Genomic DNA, 21,085 nt, shown 5'->3' with positions numbered 1-21,085 from the left:
CAAAACCACAGAATTCAAAGAGGGTGTGCTTTCTTTTTCCCATGACTATAGTTTGTGTCCCTGAGGTTGCACCAATTCTCAATCTTAAACGTGAGATAGGTTTGTTAAAAGAAAAACATCTATACTTGTGATTGTACCAGACAGTATGTTCTGTATGTAAAGTTATACATATATTTATGTTCTTAAAGTAGTTAAGGAAGTTTAGGATGCAAAAAGGTGATTATTTCATTTATTTCACTCTTTCCTGAATCTTTGGTGTGGTATTTTTTGGGTGGAACATGTTTTCCACTATGGCAGGTTTCCTTTTCTCCTCCAGATGTTGCTGACAACTCCTACCACCCCTGACCATTGCCCATGCTTTCAAGGAACGATGTAAGTTGTAGTTTAGCAGCATCTGGAAGCCCAAAGATTCCCAACTCCTGACTTATGGCTTCAGAACATTTAGAATATTTACATTTCACCTCCTACCTGCAGTCAACACTACATTTGCCAGTGTGCTCTTTAGTTACTCACACTTGAGTGATTATACACAATTCTAAAGCAAGCAGCACTAATAACTCACTGGACCGATGTTGCTGCTAACTATGGCAGGACACGATTTGCCTGCGCTTCACAAATGCACATGGGGGGGAGTTTAATGATCGGCTCATTAGAAGCGAGTTCCACTGTAATTGTTGGACAAGCATTGGTATTAACAGGAAATGTGCTCTTCAGTGGCAGGTTTAAAGGTGCAAAGTTGGCTGTTGGGAAGAAAAGCAGATTATACCTGAGAGAATCCACAAGTAGGCCTTCTAAACTCTCTGATTTAACTGAAAATTGGCCTGCTGAGTCTTAATGTGTGTATATATCTGCACTACAGTCATAATTGCTTTTACTGCCATGGCTTTACGTATGTGGACCACTCATAGTTTCCTTCTCTCAGGGGAGAAGAACCACCTACCTAACTCAGGTAGGGCAGAATTGTGAAGATTAATGAACTAAGGATTATAAGCAAAATTATTGATGGTGCATCTTACACCAGCATAAATAAGCTTTAGAAATGGCTTTCTAACATTTTTCGCAAACCTAGTGTGCCTTCAAGGCTAATATTTGGAGCTGCAATCTGGTTAAATAAATTTAAAGCTAATTATTGATTCAGTTTGCATATGAGTAGAGGCAATATTTCTGAAGAAGTAATTTCCCTTTGGTTTTAGATGATATGCACATGTATCGTAGCTGGCATCATCTTAGAAGAGGCATTTCTTCTGATTGAGAAATAGGAGAATGCCACTTTTAAGACAGTGCTTGCCACTTTCCTGTTTTATAAGCGCAAGCTTGCTTGCTTATTTGTTTGCTTGTTCAAAAAAATAGCTGTATCATTGTTCCCACGGGACAATCTCTGTGTCATTTTTTAAGCGCTTGGCAGCTGGGATGCTGAGTGCAGCCAAACTACTACTTGGAGCTTTGGTTTCAGTTAGAAAAGAGGGTGGTAGTGGGGAGATCCATTGGGTCTCCTTTCTGAAAAGTAAGCCCCCTCAGAAAAATCACCCAGATTTTTCCACATTGGCGGACTAAGCCTCCAGCAAGGGTATAGGTGTGGGGAAGAGAGAGTTGTGTGAGAGAGATGGCTATTCGGCCTCGCCCCACGTTAAACATTGCAGCCCTACTTACTAATATTATCACGATTTTCCTCCTTAGCCTTGGGAGTGGCAGGCGAATACAACATTCTTTTAGCCCAGTGCATTTTTAGGTGTCTGTATCTCTTAGGGGCCACAAACCTTTTTGAGCCCATGGACTTATTCAAAATGTTGAGAGTGCTGTGGGCATCAGTCCCTCTGGTTACTCCTCTTCTCCTACTTCCTAGTCACTCCCTCTGCCTTAGAATCATAGAATCATAGAGTTGGAAGAGACCACAAGGGCCATCAAGTCCAACCCCCTGCCAAGCAGGAAACACCATCAGAGCACTCCTGACATATGGTTGTCAAGCCTCTGTGTGTGTTTATTTATGTTTCCAACCTTCTTGTCACCAATTGATGCCATGCTTTGATGAGAAGTCATTGCAGTAGGCAGTGAAAGATGTTTTGGTCCCACAGGGTATAATTCAAAGAGAGAAACCAATAGCTTTTATTGGCCAACTTGTTCTCATAGAGTAGCATACGAGTTTTCAAACTGCACAAAGCTATTCAGTGTGCAGAATCAAAAGGCCACTCAGTTTTTATCAATTTACATATTCAATAGCTAGCATGCTTCTTTGCATTCACCCTGTAGATAACAGACATGAAAACATTTGTGTTGTTTGCAAATTACAAGAAGTGCTTCACAAAACATTCAGCAGCAGGTTCAGATTACATTGAGAGTGTTCAGTTCAAGAATGTGGATTGTGACCAATAGGCCGAAGTCTCTTGCTCAGACCTCGCCTTGTCTTACTTCTAGGATGAAACCAGCCCTTGAGCCATCTGCAAATGCTTCCTCAGCCAGTCACTTGTAAAGTGGCTTGTAACAGGGCTTTCTCCTTTTTCATCTCGAGGGGTTTTTCTTGGTTCTTCAGTGTTGGTTTCTGTTGAGTGTGATTGCCTGTCTCTCTGCCTTCCTGGCTGTCTCTTGATTCCTGACTCTTAGAATTGAATTCTCACTCCCCCATCCTTTCAGCATACAGCAGTGGGAACCCTGACAGAATCCCTGCTCACACAGCAAGGATGGCTTTGTAAGTAACAGGTAGCGTCTTGCTGCTTCCTCTGTGCTTAATTTTATTTTTGCATTACTTCAAATCCAAGTGTTACTTGACTGCTTGTGGATTGCTCATTACAGAGTCTGTCATGCAGCGATAATGCCACAACACTGATAGTGTTGAGACGCTGCTTCTCTTCTCTTCCACCCCCCCCCCCCAATCTCCCCAGTCCATTTTCTTCCATTTGAATAATCTTTTCTAGGTTGGTTTTTTTTTATTTTTAATTTTGAAATCATTTTGTCTCCCCTCTATTAGCTGTGTGCATGTGTCTTATGACTTGACAGCCTCTCTGTGTGCTTTTCCGTGTTTCTTGTGCCACAGTTGGTCAGGCTAGTTCCAGAACCTAGCTATGCACTGTTGAACTGTAACTAAGATGAGGTGTTCAGTCTATCTATCTCCCAGACAGTAGTCAAGATCCCAGTGTGTTTTGGGATGTATTTCAGGGCAATATTTGAGGTCAAATGTAACTGCATAAAGATGTACCTGACTTTTAGATTCTCTCAACTGGGAGCATAGTGGAAGTTGTAAGTTGAAGGCAGCTGTGCTTATTTAAACGTTGCTGTTTTTAATGTAGATGCATTTGACATTGGATATTCCCCTGAAGGGAAGGACTGTACAGATTAAAATGCACTTAACCTTGGAGTTTTGTACACCTTAAAAAGAAGTCCTTGCCTCAGATTTTAATGATACCACTCCCCTTTTGTGACTTCCCCAAATCTTGATAAAATGCCAACCTAGGCAACTGATAGCCCTCAGGGTCAGCAGGCAAGCAGCTGGTCACACTTGCTTATACCTTTTCAGAAGGATAAAAGGAGGAGTTTAAGGGACTCCTTTTTTTATCTGTCATTCTTGAACAGTGCCCTACGTTGACAACCCCCCACAACTCTTTGGGGGCTAAAAGGACCATGATGGGGTGGTTTGTGTTTCCTCTCCTATTTTTAGGGTTACTTCTACTGGGTCATAAATAGACAAATCTGGGAGTGGTCCATTTCACAGCAGTGAGCGGCTGCCTGAGGGTCGAGGCAATGGCGGCAGTCTCAGGGACAGACAACTCCAAGAGTGGGGTCAGGGTTAGGCTTCTCTCCTGTGCACCACCAATTTCTGCCTTGATGCTTTCTTTCTTTCATGGCTGGCGTTTTTCTCTGCCAGCTGAAGACAGGCTGCCCACCCCCCCAACTAGGTCTCCCAACTCTGGGGCCTCTGTTCACTGGCAGATGGTCAGTAGGCCCTCCTTGTGGCCAGAGTCACCCAGGGAAGCATGATCGCCAGTTGTTCTCCTGGCTCCTCTCCGAACCCTTTCTCAGCAGCAGCGGTGGAGGTGGCAGCGATGCAGGGGCCACTCAGTCAGTCCAGTCAGTGGTGCTGTTTCTCAGCAGCTCAGCATCCCATGGTGGCCGCCATCTTACTGCTCTGGAAGTCCAATTCTAATCCATGTTAATGATACTGTTTGACACCAGGGGGCATGAATTACGTGTATGAATCCCCTGCTAAGAAACTCTCAAATATTTGTGCAGCCCTGTCCTTTGTGCCACCATATGTCTATGTTGTTGCTGCTGTCATAGTCCCAAGAGCCTCAGGTTTGCAGTCTGGTTCCTTTCTGGCGCACTATGGAGAAGTCATTAAAATAGTTAAAATGCAGTGGGAGATACAATAAGCTTAAAAGCAAGAGGTACACTGACTTAGGTTCACAGGTCACAGGGAGGAAATGCTGATGTCTTTAAATATACAGTGGCTGTAGCTTTAAATGAGACAAGGCTATGGTGGAATTTGTTAATAGTGTTAAATTAAAGCACACCTTTCAAGAGCTGTGCCATAACTCCAACCAGGAAGTATTGTGTTTCCCACCTCCTGCAGCAGCACTTAATGTAAACCTGTTTCCAAGCTGCCTGCTCTGTCTAGTGCATGGGGGTATAGTTACTGTGGCTCAGCCTCCAAACATAGTTTCCTTTGAACAAGCTGCTTTAGTACACCCTGCCTTGTACAGCAGGCATCCTTCCCAGTGACACAGGACTTGTTCTGGTCCGTTTATTCATTGCTTATTGTTCTGATGTGGATTGCAGTGACACCCTGGGCATCTTTAAAGGCAAAGAAGTATTCAGTGCGTGTAATGTTGACTTGAAACCAGTTACGTTGGCAACTCATCAGTTCTTTCTGTTCTTTTGTTGTGCAAACTGCATTATATGGGAGGGTGATAGTCTTGGATCAGAGAGGCTGTGGTTAAAATCCCCCATTCTACTGAATCAGACTGCCCAGCTCAGTATTATCTACTGGCAGTGGCTCTCCAGGATTTTGGTGAATCTAGGACCATCTTCTGCATGCTAAGTGTGTGCTTTGTGGTTGAGCTACAGCCCTTCTTCAGGTGTGCTGTATGTCCATGGTAGGGTATGATGGGATCCTGCTGCCTCATTTTCATAGTCAGCATTTATAAGGTTGCCCAACCCAGAGCCGCCCCCCCCCCCAGTCTCTTTTTAAAGGTGTTTGCTGAAGCAGCAATTTTCTTATGGAAACACTTATGCATTATATCCCCACCCCCTTCCTTGCTGTGCATGTCAGGCTTTCTATTTCTTTGACAAACCTTGACTGGAAATTGGTGGATGAGAGCAATTTCTTAGGCTCCCTATTACATTAATAGTAGCAGGCTGTGGGAGATGATAACATCTGTGCTACCTCAGTCTTATATTTTCACGGCTTCATTTTTATCTCCCATTTGCTCCTAAGAAGCCTTAAAATTATCTATTTCAATACAAAATGGGGTCAATTTCCTCCTCTTGTTGCCTGTCTCCCATTTCGATCAGCTGCGCACAAGTAGCATTCATCTCTTCCCAACCCCCACCTCACATCTTTGACAAGCTTTCCATCACTGATCTCTGTTTGAGCTTTTTCCATTCTCCAACACAGGGGCTTGTCTTGCTTCTAACAAATTCCAGTCTGTTCCCAGGCTAGTCTGTGGGTTGCTCAAATGATAGATTCATTTAGGGCAGGGGTAGCGGATGTGGTGCCCTCAATATGTTGTTGGATTCCAACTTCAATCATCCCTAGCCTTTGGCCATGCTAGCTGAGGATAATGGGAGTTGCAGTCCAACAACTTCTAGAGAGTATCACTTTGGCTACCCCTCCTTTAGAGCCATGTGATTGCAATCAGGTATTTTGGCCTCAAACTCACTTTAATACATTGAACCCCCTTTAGCAATCTCATCGGAGCAGGTTCACACTTGGACCCCAGTGTTGCCAAGTAGGGACCAGGAACTGGAGGCCCAGGGCTAAAATCTACTCCATCAAAAGATGCAGTCCCATATTGGCAGGCAGGAGTTCTCCCCAAAATATCAGCCGACGGCAACCAAAATTACTGGTGGGCCATGATTGGAGGGCTAGCTAGGGGTTGAGGTACTAGCTGTCACACTTTGCAACATGGAGGCTAGTTGGTGATGAAGTTGTGAAGTATGAGTATGTACCTTGGGTTCAAGGAATCTTCTTTTTTGAGCCTGTGTCAAGACAGGAGACTGGTTGCCACACAGTGAGGAGGTGAAACAGGACATTCCCTAGGCTGAAAGATGGCAGAGCAGCTTGGTCTATTTCTAGAGATGAGCTGCCTAGACTGAGTAGTTAGATCAGAGTCAGGTGCTTTAAAGAACCAGGTCAAATCCAATTGAGGTTTGATTATCTCACCACCCCCCTCGCCCCTCAGGGCAGTAGATCATGGAGTTTGACAGTCTGCTTATTAATTTTAGTTATGGCAGGTTAGAAAAATCCCCCCTCTTGCTACCATAAGTAGAGGCATCCCACAAAGGCCCTCTGGCCCCTTCATAGAAGCTCTCGCCACCAACACCCCATAATATTTGCCTTAGCCACTCACGCTGACAAGGTCAAAGGAATCTTCAAACCCATTTTTCACAACTGCAGCTAATAGGTTGTAGTACCTTCATCTGACCAGCTGTGTTTGTGGTGCTCAAGGACAGCAGATAGTCGGTCTCTTTGGGCAGGCTGGTACAATGCTGCAGAGTAAGGAGCTTGGGCTTGACTGCCAATTCTTCACTTAGAGACGGTCCAATGTCTTAAAAAAGCATATGTGCAGTGCAATGTGCAAGTAAGGCATTTGAATACTCCCGTTGGCATTATCTGTTTGCAATTGACACTTCTGTGGGGTTATTTATGCGGTTGCCCCCACCCACAGACATATAGGACTCTTTAATATTATTCTGTATTCTACCCCAGTTCCTTGCCTAAAATGCAAGGTTGTGCAAAATACCTATAACTGCAGTCAGAATAAATGAAGCAATTTAGCACTTATTCCAAAGTGTGGAATTAGGTGGCTGAGCCTGTGGAAGAGAGCACAGAGCCCTAGATATTGTAAATTCAGCGTTCAAGGCAGTTTTAACAAGGGGAAAGGACTATGCTAATACTCAGCAGTCCCCCCGCCTTTTCTTTCTTTTTAAACATTAATTGTTTCACATAATACATTTCACAGATTGGTTCTGCTGCTTCCAAAGATGGCTTGCTTCTCCCTGTTTGGTTAATCAGTTTGCTTGCTTTGAGTGATTACCCAGGCAGGTTCCTGAGAGTGGGGGAGACGAGGCTGCTCTTTTGGAATGTAAAGTACCTGCTCCTGACCCAGTTGAATCTGTAGGTATCCAGGTTGCCATGATCTCGCTCTTCTCTGCCTCACTAACAATCTGATTTATAGGGCTGAAAGTGGCGTGTGTTCTGTGGCTGTGGTAAAGAGTTAACTGAAGAACGACTTGCCTGCGGCTTATTCTCTCCATGACTTATTCTCTGTCCACCAGTGGGAAATTGCTCATCTTTTGGGAGGTGCCAGCTCAAAGTCTGTCTAGCTTCGAGAAAGGTGGGGGTGACAGCTATAGGACTACCCCATGATTTTTCTTTCCTTATCATAAAGCCAATTCTGCAGCAGTTAGCCTCTTCTTTGGGTTAGGTGCAAGAGATGACCCTGAAAGCCATGTGCATGGAATGCCTGCTAATTATGGTCAGTCCATAACTACAGCTAAATGAAGACTATTCCTTGCAGTGATGGGACCAGTCCTTGCAGTCTCTGTCCCACGCCTTAAATCTCTCATTCATAGTTTTAGGCTACATTCACACAAACAAAAAGTACCATCATCTTTATGCAGACAATTGTGGTCAGTACAGATAACATACTTCCCTGCCCTCTCCTTGAGGATCCCTTTCCACTAACAGATCCCAATATCCCTGATGGAAAACATGCACCCCTCCATATTACATTTCTCACCCACTCACTCCTTTCTTCCCAAAGGGCTCTAGCCTCTCCTTTAGTTTGAATAGTAATGAAGACTTTGGGCAGAGCCCTCTTCTTACATAACTCCAGCTGCTTTCCCCCTTTTGCCTCTGTCCTGGCTGGTCTGTGGAGGTGAGGAGCTGGTGTGCAGGAGAGAACTCTGGGCAGACCCTCTAGGAGGCTGAACTAGAGAACCTTTTGCCCATTCTGGCTGGGGCCAGTGTCAATAGTGGTCTGGCTAAATAGAGAATATGGCTGCAATTGTTCATGCTGGTGGGTAAAAAGCCTGTCTCCTTCCCCCCCCGCCCCCCGCTCTGAGACCCCAGTTGTCTTTTCTGTCCTTCCAGTCATCTCTGCTCTTGTGACTTTTCCTCGCTGGTGACTAGGAACTCTGCAGGAGTCCTCGGAAATGATTACCAGTGCAATTTTAACACATCTTTATTGTTTTGCAGCAAACTCGCTTTGGGGAGAAACAAGTTGTCTGTCTCTCTTTTTCTTCTTGTGGCCTGGGGAATCATTCCTGGACTTGCTCAGTAGAAATGTTTTGCAGGTTTCTGAGGGTAGATGTGCTTAGAGGTGTGTGTGTGTGTGTGTGTGTGTGTGTGGCTTCAGAGAGTCAGGAGGGTAAATTGAAGAACCCTCTCTGTGCGCTTCCTTGCAAGTGATAAATGTGTGCATTAAACTGATGTCACTACAGCCGAGAAGCATGTTCTCCATTTGCAATCCTGCTCCTGCCTCTGTTTAAATCATTTGGCTGTTTAGCCTGACCTCTTGTTTCCAAGCTCCTTTCCCCCTTCCCTCAAGGCTCTCAGTCCACAAAACAATTCTTGCTGCTTCTCTTCCCTCTCCCCCTTTGTTAGCAATCTAGCTGGCGGTTATCGTCAGCTGTCTTGTCCGCTGAAATTGGTGTGATCGGGCCAGTGATACTTGTAAGATGAGAGGGGGGAGAGGAAGTAACAATAATTGCTCTGAGCAAGCACTTCCATTGTGCACACAGAGCTGAGCTGTAATCAGGGCCTGCCGTGTACATTTCTAGGCTGGATAATGCACTTGTGTGCCTGTAGATACTGTTTGTGTGCTGTTCCATGTGTGCCCCCCAAGACCCTACAGGGTTCTGGTTGACAGCAGTAATTTTGCACCAGACTAGTACTAGCTCAAAAAGGTTTATGAACAGGTCACAGTCTGTAAAGTAATGGTCTTCATATAAGTTGTTGCTGTGGCTGCTCCTCCTGTTGAAGCTGCGGTCTTGTTACCGTACATATGGTGATATGAGGAGCCCTGCTGATGTGCTTGCTGCTGCTTGGCTTTCGATGGAAATTTAGGCTGTACAATCGGATGATGGTTAGAGAGTAGGTAGTCCAAGTTCCACAGTGAATACAGCCAAACACCAAACTTTCATCATCGCTGACTATTTGCCAGAAGGCCACAGTTTGGAATGAATCTAGTCTATATATTAATCAGAAATGAGTGAGCGGTATTCCCCCCCCCCTTTGATTGTATCACTTGGGGGCAGGGAAGGGGGAGCTGTTCATTCGACTCTTCCACTGTTGGGGAGCGGACAGGTTTTTTGCAGATGGAAAAACTAGCATGTCAGAAAGCTTCACTGAAATCAGCCTGGCTAGCTTAGTTGGTTAGAGCATGGTGCTGATAATGCGAAGGTTGCAGGTTTGGTCCCCTTCCAACTGCATATTACTGCATTGCAGGGGGTTGGCGAGATGATCCTCAGGGTCCCTTCCAACTCTATGATTCTACATCTCCTCCCTGATAGACTAGTCGTATAACTAATGCTAAACAGCTGTATAAATCTAACCCATAAAGCTGAGGCATTGGCCCATGGCTGCTCTGGTCACCAGTGACAGTTGCATGAAAGCAGAAAGGATTCAGAAATCCTGATTATGTGTTGTCAGCCTCTGTATAATTACAAAATTTTAAATTGAAGACTATTAATCGTATCTGCTGCCAGCACTTTGCTCTTTGTCTTTGCCATCATTTTGTCTTGAGTACCACTGGATGGAGGAGAGTGGGGGAATTGCAGTGCAGTATTTCAGATAATGGAAGATTGGGGGTAGGGGGAGGTGATACAGTGGAGTGAAATGGCCTTGCATTTCCCAAGTAGGATATGTGGGAATTGGGCTTGAGTGGATATTGAAAGACAATGAATTTCAATTGAGAAAAGACCAAGTAGTGAAGCTGGTGATCTTCGCAGCTGCCCCCAGGTAGTCCTGCCCAACCTCTGCCCCTATAATGCCAACAGCGCCATTGGAATTTTCAGAGTTTGTGCTTCAGATGATGATGCCGGGGTGGTTGAGACACATTGGATTGTATCCAATATTACCCCTGCTCAGCATTTCAATGGGTCTCCATCGAGTAGAATTTGTACCTTTCCCATGAGTCATAATCATTGAAAAGTAGCTGTGTCTTCCAGCAGGCTGGTGAATTCCGTGCACCGGTAGCAGGAAATGAAGCTTCTGCCTGCAAATCAGTGGCTGAAGATGCACCCAGCAGGCATCGTTCACTATAGATTTATAAAGTACTGTGCAAACCAGACAGTTGTTTAATTTAATGCATGCACTGAAGCAGGGCTGTCAGGGAACAGAGGGGGTTGGATATTTTAGGGTTCCCAAACTCATGACTCCTTAGAAGGATTTTGTCAGAAAATTTTGCCTTTAGTCCCAGGTGGCCTTGGCTTGGAAATGAAAGCTAGAATTCTTTGAAAGCAGATTTGCAGTATGCTGTGGCCCTGCTCCGTGGTCATCCACAGAGGACCCAAGGCTTAATTCAAGCAGTTGCTTGGAAGTTGTTTCTAGAGGATGAACAGCAACCCTGAATGCTCTGTTTGTAGACTTCCCAGAAGTGTCTGCTTGGTCCCCTGAAAATGAGATGCTGGACTAGGTAAAGTATTAGTGGAATCCAGTACATGTGATTTATTTATTTTTTTAAGCAGCCCTGAAACAGTATTCTCCCACTTTGCCTCCAGAGTGCTCAAGGCAGCTAAGAACAAGGATAAAACCATAAAGTAACAATTTAAAGCAATCCTTATGATTTAACAACAGAACAGCAGCAGAAAATGCCAGAATACAGCAGCCGTTAAAAAACCAAAACAAATCCAGAAACAGATAACAACACAGTTCATACAAGGCAGTATGGTTCATAGTCCAAGTGCCTTTCTAAAAAGAAAACATTTTACCAATATGCAGATGGTCTTTGCTGAGGAGACTGGGCTACAACTCCCTGTCTTGACCTGCAAGGAGATGCAGCTGTCTATACAGTGAGCTGCTTGGGCTTCTGGATCTAGAATTAGCAGAATTTTTGGCTGTGTCTATGCAGGATAACTTTGAACTGCATTCCATTTAATTCAGTAGGGCTTACTGAATAAACGGTTATGAATTTGAAAATAATATAAAGGCAGAGGCACAAAACGCTCTTTAAGAACACTGGCTGTCCTTGGCAAAGTAACCAGTCACCAACCAAACAATAAACTCTGGTTTCTTTTCATAAATTAATAACAACTGCCTAATCTACATGAGAGTAAAAGGCCCATGTCTATCTGACTTGCTGTAGGAAGGCCTACTGCTTTCTATTGCAAGATACTCAGACAAAAAGGATACACTGGGATTAGGAGAACAACAGGATGGAAAAGGCCTAAGAACCATGTGGTTTTTGCCAGGCTTTTCCTGGGAGGAGTATGTTTCCTTTTAGCAAACAAAAATGTTTACCCAAGAAAAATGGCTGCTTCAGTCTGAAAACAGACAAATGTTAAATACCATAATCCTACAGTTTAATATTTCCGTAATCCAATTCCTTAATCCAATTTGTTTACTTATTTAAGACTCATCTTGATTAACAAAAAAATCAATAAACCCCTTGTATTCAAGGGTACTTTGCCAGCATCTTGTCTTATGCTCCTCATCATGGCTTCCTCAAACCAAACTATGGTTCATTCCTTAAGTGAGCATTCCACAGTAAACCAGAACCTAGAAAACAACTCCAAGAAGGAGCCAGCCAGTATTCTTGGGTTCCTTACATTCACAGCAGGGCTTGAACCAAATGATCTCCAGAAAAAGAATTTCCACTTGCCTTTTACAACATTAGGCAACATTTGCTTCTGTCGTGCTCTGTCATTTACTCTGATTTAGTAGAATTCTGCTGTGAATGCCAACTCCCTAGGGGGACTGACCTTCCCCTTGTAGCTGTTCTCACATGCCCACCATAAGCAGATGAGCAAGGTTAGATACAGGGCTGGAGAGAACAACACTAAGCTTTGCGAGATAGGCATTTTCAGCCCATGCCTTCTCTTCTCTTGCTCACCCATGTTTTCTCCTAAATACCAGTGCTCAGCACTGCAGGAGCAAATGAAGAAGACCATTGGGGGTGTGGGCCCTACAGCTATGGATTGAGGGAGCTCACAGAAAACCCTGTCTAATCGCTTTGTTTATGAAGCACTCTGTTGTTTCCAGCAGATTTTCTAATGAGCCAGTATGTTGTCAAGACTTGCCGCAGTGGTGGTAATTACACCAGAAATGGGGTGGTTAGGGCTCATCTTCTTCAGCGCAAGCCATTGGCTACCTGCTGGCAACGTACACATCTTTTCAATTTTCCATATTTTTTATATGAAAAAGATAATTTAACCCTTGATGAACCTATGGTCGATACTTGCCATCTTCTAACATTACCCTTTTAAATATGTGCTTTGACAACGCGTGTACATGTGTGCAGAGGAGAGAGATTGACTGCCTACAGAAAAGGAATGCTGATCAGTCAAGGAAGTCTAGGTCCCTAAATGCTGTTGCTGTTGTTGTTAATAATAATAATAATAATAATAATAATAATAATAATATTTGTATACTGGCAGTTCACAAGATAAGAACACAAAATGCATAATAAATACATCATAAAACAATAACCCCCCTTCTCCTCCCACAGTCACATTTAAAAGGGTATAGAATGTTAATCAGCCAAAGGCCAGGTTGAAGAGGAACGTCTTTGCCTGGTCCCTAAAGGTGTATAATGAAGTTCTGTGGCTTTCCTTTGTTGCTGGTTGCACAATTTATTCTTATTATATATGTGGGAAACTGTTTGCATGCTTCTCCCTACTCCTGCTCATCTGGTGGTCCAGAATAGCAAGGTTCCCCCCTCTCACCCCATTCCATCCATAAAAAAGAAGACTCATTGAAGAAAGTCTTCCTCCTCCCCTTCTTCTTCTTGAATTTATGTGCCACTCTATACTCACAGGTCTCAGGGCAGTTCATAGCACATAATCAGAATATAAAACCACAAAGTGTGCAATCAAAATAACAACAACAGCAACCCAATAACCCCCCAACACATTTTAAAAGGGCATAGGATGTCAGTCAAATCAACCAAAGGCCTAGTTGAAGATAAATGTTTTTGCCTGGCACCGAAGGGTATATAATGAAGGCACCGGGAGAATCAATCTGGGGAGAGCATTCCACAGATGAGGACCCACTACAGAAAAGGCCCCATTCTCATTTTGCCACCCTCCAGGCCTCTTGTGTACCCCCCAAGCCACAAACCTGCTACTTCAGAGGAAGTGTAATCCCATCAAGAGCAGGCCACCTCCCACCCATCTGGTCTAGGGAACCACCCACTAACAGTGCCTCAGTCTTATTTGGATTGAGCTTCAGTCTGTTGGCTCTCATCCAGTCCATTATCGAGGCAAGACACTGGTCCATCACTTCCACTGCCTCACCTGCAGGTGCAAAGGAGAAATAGAGCTGAGTGTCATCAGCATATAGCTGACAACATACTCCAAACCTCAGGATAACCCCAATCTGGAGGGTTGGCCTAGGAGGCACCTTCTGCTTCCTCTCTGAAGCCAGGCTGCATACATGCCGTCAATGTGAGCAGCCAGTTGTGTAAAACATCCATCCATGGGGGATATGTTTGCCACACAAGCCCAGTTCAGGTGCTGTAAAAAGTTGTGCAAAGCCCCCTCCCTCCTTGCTGTTTTGAACGGCAAGGTCTGGGGGTATTTTCTAAGCATGTTCCCGCATCTGGGAGCCCAAAGTGCACAGCACAAGGTCACAGGTGGAAGGAGTGGGGCTGACATGTGCATCCCTGCACCCCACAATGCAGTTTGATTTTATAATTCCAGAATAGGATGACACTTGCCCTTAATCTAGCACAAAGAGTGATAATAGCTGTCCTCACTGCATGCGGGGCATGAAAGGTGACCAGCTTCCCATGTGATTGCAGCGTTACTCACCACAGTTTTTAAAAAACAATTTGAAAAATACTTTATCCTTCCACATAGCCCACAGTAAGGGGAGTCATAGTAGCAGCTCTTTAAACTTATCTTTAATCTGATCTGTTTCTACACGGCAATAAATGAGGTTTTATGTTAACATTCCACGCACTGCTGAGCAGATAGCATTCAGCTTTTGGCTTAATGGTTTATTGTTGAAAAGAGGATCCACCTTCTGTACAAGAGATAGAGAACTGGGCTTTGCTTTACATTTTTATGCTATGTTATTACTTATTTTTTAATAAAAACGAGCCATTTTCCTTAATTTCACTCATTACATGGACGATTATTAGCAGGCATAAAAGATAATTTAACATATCCAGGGGACACGATAAAACCTTGATGAGAATTTGTGCCTTTCTTCTACCCATTCTTTAGAGGCAGATGTGGGGGAAGGAGCTCCCTTGGTTGCTGGTGGACTGAATTTTTTGGCTCTTTGCAGATTTTGGAAAGCTTGAAGGGTAGAGGGATGGCTTTGGGCAGGCATAGGCAAACTCAGCCCTCCAGATGTTTTCAGACTACAATTCCCATCATCCCTGACCACTGGTCCTCTTAGCTAGGGATGATGGGAGTTGTAGTCCCAAAACATCTGGTGGGCCAAGTTTGCCTATGCCTGGCTTTGGGGCGCTATAGAGAAAAGTTTATCTACACCTCTTCGGGGGGCGGGGGTTGACTGGCTGTCAGTCATGTTTATCCTCAGCCACATTGTGCCTGTCCTCAGACCCTTTTCTTCTGCATCTTACATATTTTTTCTCCTGCTCACAATACATTGGGGCATCAGCAGCTGCGAGTCATGGTTTTGTTTTAAACTAGTGCATGCGCACACACATGTTTTTGAAGAAGCTTGGCAGCGGGCATTGGGGCCCCAGCTGCAGGTACCTCAAGGAAGGAGACAAACCATTCATTGGGTTGGCCAGCTTCATAGTTTTAGTTAACATCAGTGTAGGGTGCAACGGGGTGCCATAGATTTTTAAAAGAGGAAATAATATTTGCTTCATCAGCAAATACTAGCTGAGGATGGGGCATTTTGGCAAGTAGTAGTATGAAACTGCAAAAAATGTTATGTTTGTGTAATACGAGCCTTACTTTAGTGTTTTGAGGTTGGTCTGCTGGTGCAGTGATCAGAATCTGACTAGCAGCTTATTTCATTGCAACTGGAGAGCATCCGCAAATACTCTTACCACATCAAGCTTGCCTAAAGTCTCCTCTCAATTTTACACATGGGGAAGAGGTGTGAGAAGAGATCAAGGCTTGGCCCAAAGGCCACTCAGAGACTCCATAGTGGAGCTGGGATTTCTGTTCTGCTTTTGAAGACCAAGGGCGGCACTTTGTGCACTTACTACACTGGCCTTCTTTCCAAGCCTGACAGTGGTTTTTAAAGGGGTTAAGATTCTGATCTGTGTCCTGACAGAAGGCCTCTTGCTGCCTCAGGAGCCTTCTGGGTAGAGAGAACTTAGCCACCATCACCCATGACCTGGTAGCTTTGCGTTAGGTTATTATTATGCGCTCTATGTGGGGCTGTCTTTGAAGATACAGTGGTACCTCGGGTTACATACGCTTCAGGGTACAGACTCCGTTAACCCAGAAATAGTGCTTCAGGTTAAGAACTTTGCTTCAGGATGAGAACAGAAATTGTGCTCCGGCGGCGCGGCGGCAGCAGCAGTCCCCATTAGCTAAAGTGGTACTTCAGGTTAAGAACAGTTTCAGGTTAAGTACGGACCTCCGGAACGAATTAAGTACTTAACCCGAGGTACCACTGTAGTTCAGAAACTGAAGCTGGTTGAGATCACTGCAACTAGGTTGCTAAATGGCACTGAGCGAGGATCTTGCTGAAGTTGAAACAACCCTATTGGCTCACAGTGAGTTTCTGAGCTCAATTCAAAGCGTTAGTCTTAATCTTTAAAGCCCTTCACCAAGAATGGAAAATGTGTGGCCACCCAGATGTTGTTGGACTCCAGGCTAATGGTCAGAGGTGATGGGAATTTGAATCTAACCATTTTTGGAGTGTCGCTAGTAGCAAGCAGAGAGCGAGAGAGACTTTTCTGTGATGGCTCCTGGCATTTGGAATGCCGCCCCCACAATGTCTGTCTTAAGGCCTCATTGCTATCCTATACATGCCAGGCAACACCATTTCCCTCAGGCTTCTAAGAACTACTAATGTAAGCATTTTCAACGCAGAGCAGTTTGTTTTTCTTTGTATTTGAATGGACTGTTGTCGCTTTAGTTTGTTGCTTTTAATTTGCTCTATTAATTCACATGCTTTATATTAATATGTTTGTATCAGTGATAATAATTATGGTAATTGTAACTCTTTTTTCTTACTACTTTGTTAGGCACCCGGGGACTAACTTTTTGTTGTTGTTGACAGTGTGGGATATGAATTATATAAATAAGTAGGAAATGACCCAGTAAAATTTAATAATACCCCTATTAGTGTGTTTAACCTCCCCCAGTAGGTATTGTAACATCCTCCTGAAGATCACACCTCTTGACCTGTATCGCTGTGCTAAAGCAGAACAAAGATCCTTGCAACACTTTCTGTGAGAGTGGTTGGTCAGATGTTCCAGGGAAGCTCACAGGCAGGGTGGTGACAGGTGGATGTCTCTTATGGTTTGTCCCCAGCATCTGATAATGGTGGATATCTTGTCTTTTTAAACATGGACATTCTGTTCTTAGCTACCATGGTTGATAGCTGTTTAATCTCTCTGTGAATTATTGCTTGTGTTCCTTACCCTGCCTTTCAGGCAACTTGCAAAAAACAAAACAAAACAAAACAAAAGCATGCCCTTAAAGCTACGTAGGCTAGTGGCCATCATAACATCCTGGGCCAGTGAATCCAAGAAGTTGATGAAGTCTGCCCAAAGCCTGCTGCCAGTGAACTGTCATTCATTTTATTTTCCAGAAGTCAATTAGTTGCTGCTGTTGGGTCTTTGATGCCCTGTAACTGGAAGCAAACAGTCAACCTTGGAATGCTTGCTATTTTCTTCCCCCCTCACTTTCCTCTTAACTCACGAGCTGGTCCTGGGAGAGCTGGCTTATGAATATTCTGCTCTTTGATCTGACACTCTCCTGGGATGCTTGGTGACAGCCACGCTGTTCCTTGGCTCTTCGGCATGGCAGCCTGGGCACCAAATGAGAGAGGAAAATGGTGAGAGATGCAAAGATGCTTGATTAGATCCCAGAGTCCCCGAACACTGTAGCTGTACTTTTGTGTGTTTTCATCTGTCATTTTTTGATGTGACAAGCATACAGCCGCCTTAGTTACGGAGGCTGCTTCTGATGACCTTGTCATTCTGAAGCATTTCTGGGGGTGAAGAATCAGGACAAATTTCACCCCCAATTTTTTTGGGGGGGGGGAGTGGGGCAGGAGGGAGGTAGGAGGAGGGGAAAAAGAAGTGGAGTATTATGCAGTTATACCATGAGTTTGGGGTGTAAACCCCAGGATCTGGTTTGGGGGGCTTTTCTGGTATGGCCCAAAGAAATCCCTCACAAGGCAGACTTTGATGCTGTTGATTTAGCACTGCACATCTGGAAATGTTTGCTACTTATTTCCCAAGGAACTCGATGAAGGAGCGATTCCCAAGAGAGTCGCTCACACACTCCTATGTTGTTCAACTGCAACACAACAGCCCTGCAGTGCTGCCAGCAGATCTTACTCTCCAGTAGTTTCTGCCTTCCCCCATTTACTCCTCTAACCCAGATGGGAGGGAATCTGGGATGCACTAGTGAATTACTTTTAAAAGGTTCTGAGCCTGTGCGCCAGCACTCCTTAAGTTCAACCTGCACCTTTGTGGCTTACTTGAGTGCAGCCTGCACTGTATCTGAGGCTCTTCCAGACCTTGTAAGAGCATGCTGGTCACTTACAACTCCAGTCCTAAGCTCCCAGTAGCCTGAATGCCAAGCATCTGGGCATGTGGGGATCCTAAAACTCTGAGGCTTGCAAACCTCCACACTTCAATAGGCAAATTAAGAAACCTTATTAGGACTAAAGATAGGGGGAAAGCAGGCAGAAAGTCCAAACAGAATACAAAATAAACCTCGACAACTGGTTCTAAAACGGAACTAATCCTAATCTAGTCACTAATTGTTTAACTTCACTTGCAAAGAATCAGCAAAGCCTGGCAGCTTCATAGGAAATCCTGGTGCTGGAAAGGGAACTGGATACCTTTATGTTGGGAGGAGAACAAGCTGCAAGAAACAGCTTGTTTTTTTTAAGTCTCACTCCATTCCTTTTGGGGTGGGGTAGGGGAAGTATTAGGGATGCGGGTGGCGCTGTGGGTTAAACCACAGAGCCTAGGACTTGCTGATCAGAAGGTCGGCGGTTCAAATCCCCGCGACGGGGTGAGCTCCCGTTGCTCAGTCCCTGCTCCTGCCAGCCTAGCAATTTGAAAGCATGTCAAAGTGCAAGTAGATAAATAGGTACCACTCCGGCGGGAAGGTAAACAACATTTCAGTGCTCTGCTCTGGTTCGCCAGAAGCAGCTTAGTCCTGCTGGCCACATGACCCGGAAGCTGTTCGCCGGCTCCCTCGGCCAATAAAGAGAGATGAGCACTACAACCCCAGAGTCGGCCACGACTGGACCTAATGGTCAGGGGTCCCTTTACCTTTACCTTTAAGAGAAGTATTGGCTCTTTCTGGTCCCTTTCCCCAGGTAGACCCCTTAAGTACCTGTTTCGCATATGAAGAGAACTGGCGGGAGATACCTGATAGCCTCACTCAGAGAAATGGTGGGCAGATCAGGGCCCTTCTTCACACTTGCCATGTTCAGAATGGGAGATCTACCATGCAGGCCACATAGACCTCTGGACAGACAGGAGTCAGAGGCAGTTGCTTGCTGCTTGCAGAATATTAGATCCTGCTCTGGACCCAGGCCTGTTGGAGTGTCATAGTTGGAGAAGGAGTTGCTTACAGAAGGGGTGTTCTAGATGGGATTCATGTGGCAGTGGACTTAACCTAGGTGCAGAACCAGAAAAGCAGCTTGGCAGCTCCTACTTTTAGCTCTGGAGTGGAAGTCAAGAGGATCTGCTTCTTATATTGCATGGTGGCTTGATTGATGAAGAGGAGTGGTTGCTCTAGGCATAGGAAGGCAGCATGGTTAGAACCACAAGGTCAGAGGTAGTGTTGGGCCGCTCAGGTGGGCTACAAGACATAATTTAAACAGGCATTTTATAGTTGAGCACTGCAACAAGTGACTGATGCAGAGAGTTACTGGGAGTGGGTGGTCGGCTGCATTCACAATCTGATTGCCTATCCAGCTTTGAACCTTCCTGTTGCCTCCTTCCTAAGCTTCCAATGTCTTTTCCTACCTAACCCCAACCATTGCCCCTCTCTGTGCTCTCTTGGCACATCACCTGGCTAATATTGCACCCCTTCGTCCACATCTGTAGTGCTTCCCAACTGCAAGGGGTGAAAGGGGCTTAGCCCTTTGTTACAGAAAGCTCTCCAGAACCAAACAGGCCTATTTTCAGAAGCCTCATTTTCTTTTATTGGTTCCTGATTTAAAAGTAGAAAGCACCTTGCTTGCTAATTTAGCTATTTGGAAGTCCTGCATTATCCTCAGGTGGATTATAGTGGAAAAGAGCTTCAGAGTCCATCAACTGTGCTACACAGACCTCTGGGGAGCGGGGTTTCCAATCATTTTTTATTTTTATCTTTCTATTGTCCACTTAATATTTTAAGCAATAGCTTGGGATTCTTGGGGGGGGATCTAGGGTTCTGTCAGTATTTGAGAGAACCGTTCAAACATTCTTTGTGCCCCAGTTTGTTTTAATTTTCTCTTTTAAAAAGGAATGGCATTGTTAAAAAAACCTTTTTGAGAACAAGCACCTTCCTTTCCAGAGAAAGGGTAACGGGGAGCATATATGTTGGATCACTGGGCTTGAAACGCCAGCACGTTGATTGCTACAATTAGAGGTTATGGGGAGGAAATACATTGAAAATTGATTGGCAAGAGGCTGCGGTATGACTGGCCTGGCCTTTGTGTGCTAGAAACCGAGGAAATTCCAGAAGAGTTAGGCTGTTGCAGTGAAAAGGCCAGTCAAAACGTGTTAAAACCAGCAGTTTTCAAACCACATTCCAGGAACTCAGCCCCAGGCAGGATGATAGGAATTGTAGTACGGCAACATCTGGAGGGCCACTGGTTTCTCATCCCTGACCTAGAGGATTCTGAATCTTGTACAGGTGCAGATCCAATAGGTGTATCTGTACGACTCCAAATACCACTCAGCAAGCATTATTTATGGATTAGCTTGTCTTTTACCTTTCTCCTTCACAATAGTTTATTTTCTAGATGACACTCCCAATTCCACAGGTATTGAATTTCTACCCTGAAACCTTGAAACTCGGAGGGAAAATTGGGTTTTGGGGGTAGGAGGAGCAAGAAAATTTGCGAGGGGCAGGGTTGTGCTTTCTTGTATGTTTATAAAATTGTAAAAGTATAACTGTTTCTGTTGTACTTACACATACATATTTGTAATTAGAGGTGTGGCCACAGCCTAAGGTGCCTAAGTGTATCTTTTTGCCAGTTAGGGGAGAATAAACAAAAAGTTGAAAACAGAAACCATCAATATTGCAGTAAATAACAGTAAGACTTTAGAAACATATGTATCAGTCAGGAAAAAAACCCTAAATAAATTCATACTTTTAGAGGAAAAAGCTCAGAAAATAAACATCCCTATAATGGCAATAAATTTGGATTTTGTTTTTATATAATACTATTGAAATTTCCAATGTTGTTTTCATAATCAGACAGAGCAAGTGTCATCGTAACTGGAAACTGATTTATGTTCTGCTTCATCCCAGTAAACAATGTTTCGTAGCACAACTCCGGTTTATATGTTTTAGCAATCCATCACTCTTTATT

General features: G+C 44.4%; 2 protein-coding genes across 4 annotated transcripts in view; one reads left to right on the top strand and one right to left on the bottom strand.

The window, feature by feature from the left end:
* Positions 1-10,996, bottom strand: part of LOC308467332 (perilipin-3-like) — a 175,117-nt gene extending 164,121 nt beyond the window's left edge. Inside the window, exon 1 of the mRNA XM_080988978.1 lies at positions 10,992-10,996. The gene's annotated coding sequence lies outside the window, so the exon portion shown is untranslated. The remainder of the gene's footprint in view (positions 1-10,991) is intronic.
* Positions 1-21,085, top strand: part of KDM4B (lysine demethylase 4B) — a 180,834-nt gene that overhangs the window by 91,977 nt on the left and 67,772 nt on the right. The window lies entirely within an intron of this gene.

This window comes from Podarcis pityusensis (genome assembly GCF_964106645.2).
Source record: "Podarcis pityusensis genome assembly, chromosome: 18".
NCBI lineage: Eukaryota > Metazoa > Chordata > Lepidosauria > Squamata > Lacertidae > Podarcis > Podarcis pityusensis.
The sequence above is the reverse complement of the archived record's forward strand: the minus strand, read 5'-3'. Positions and strand labels throughout refer to the sequence as shown.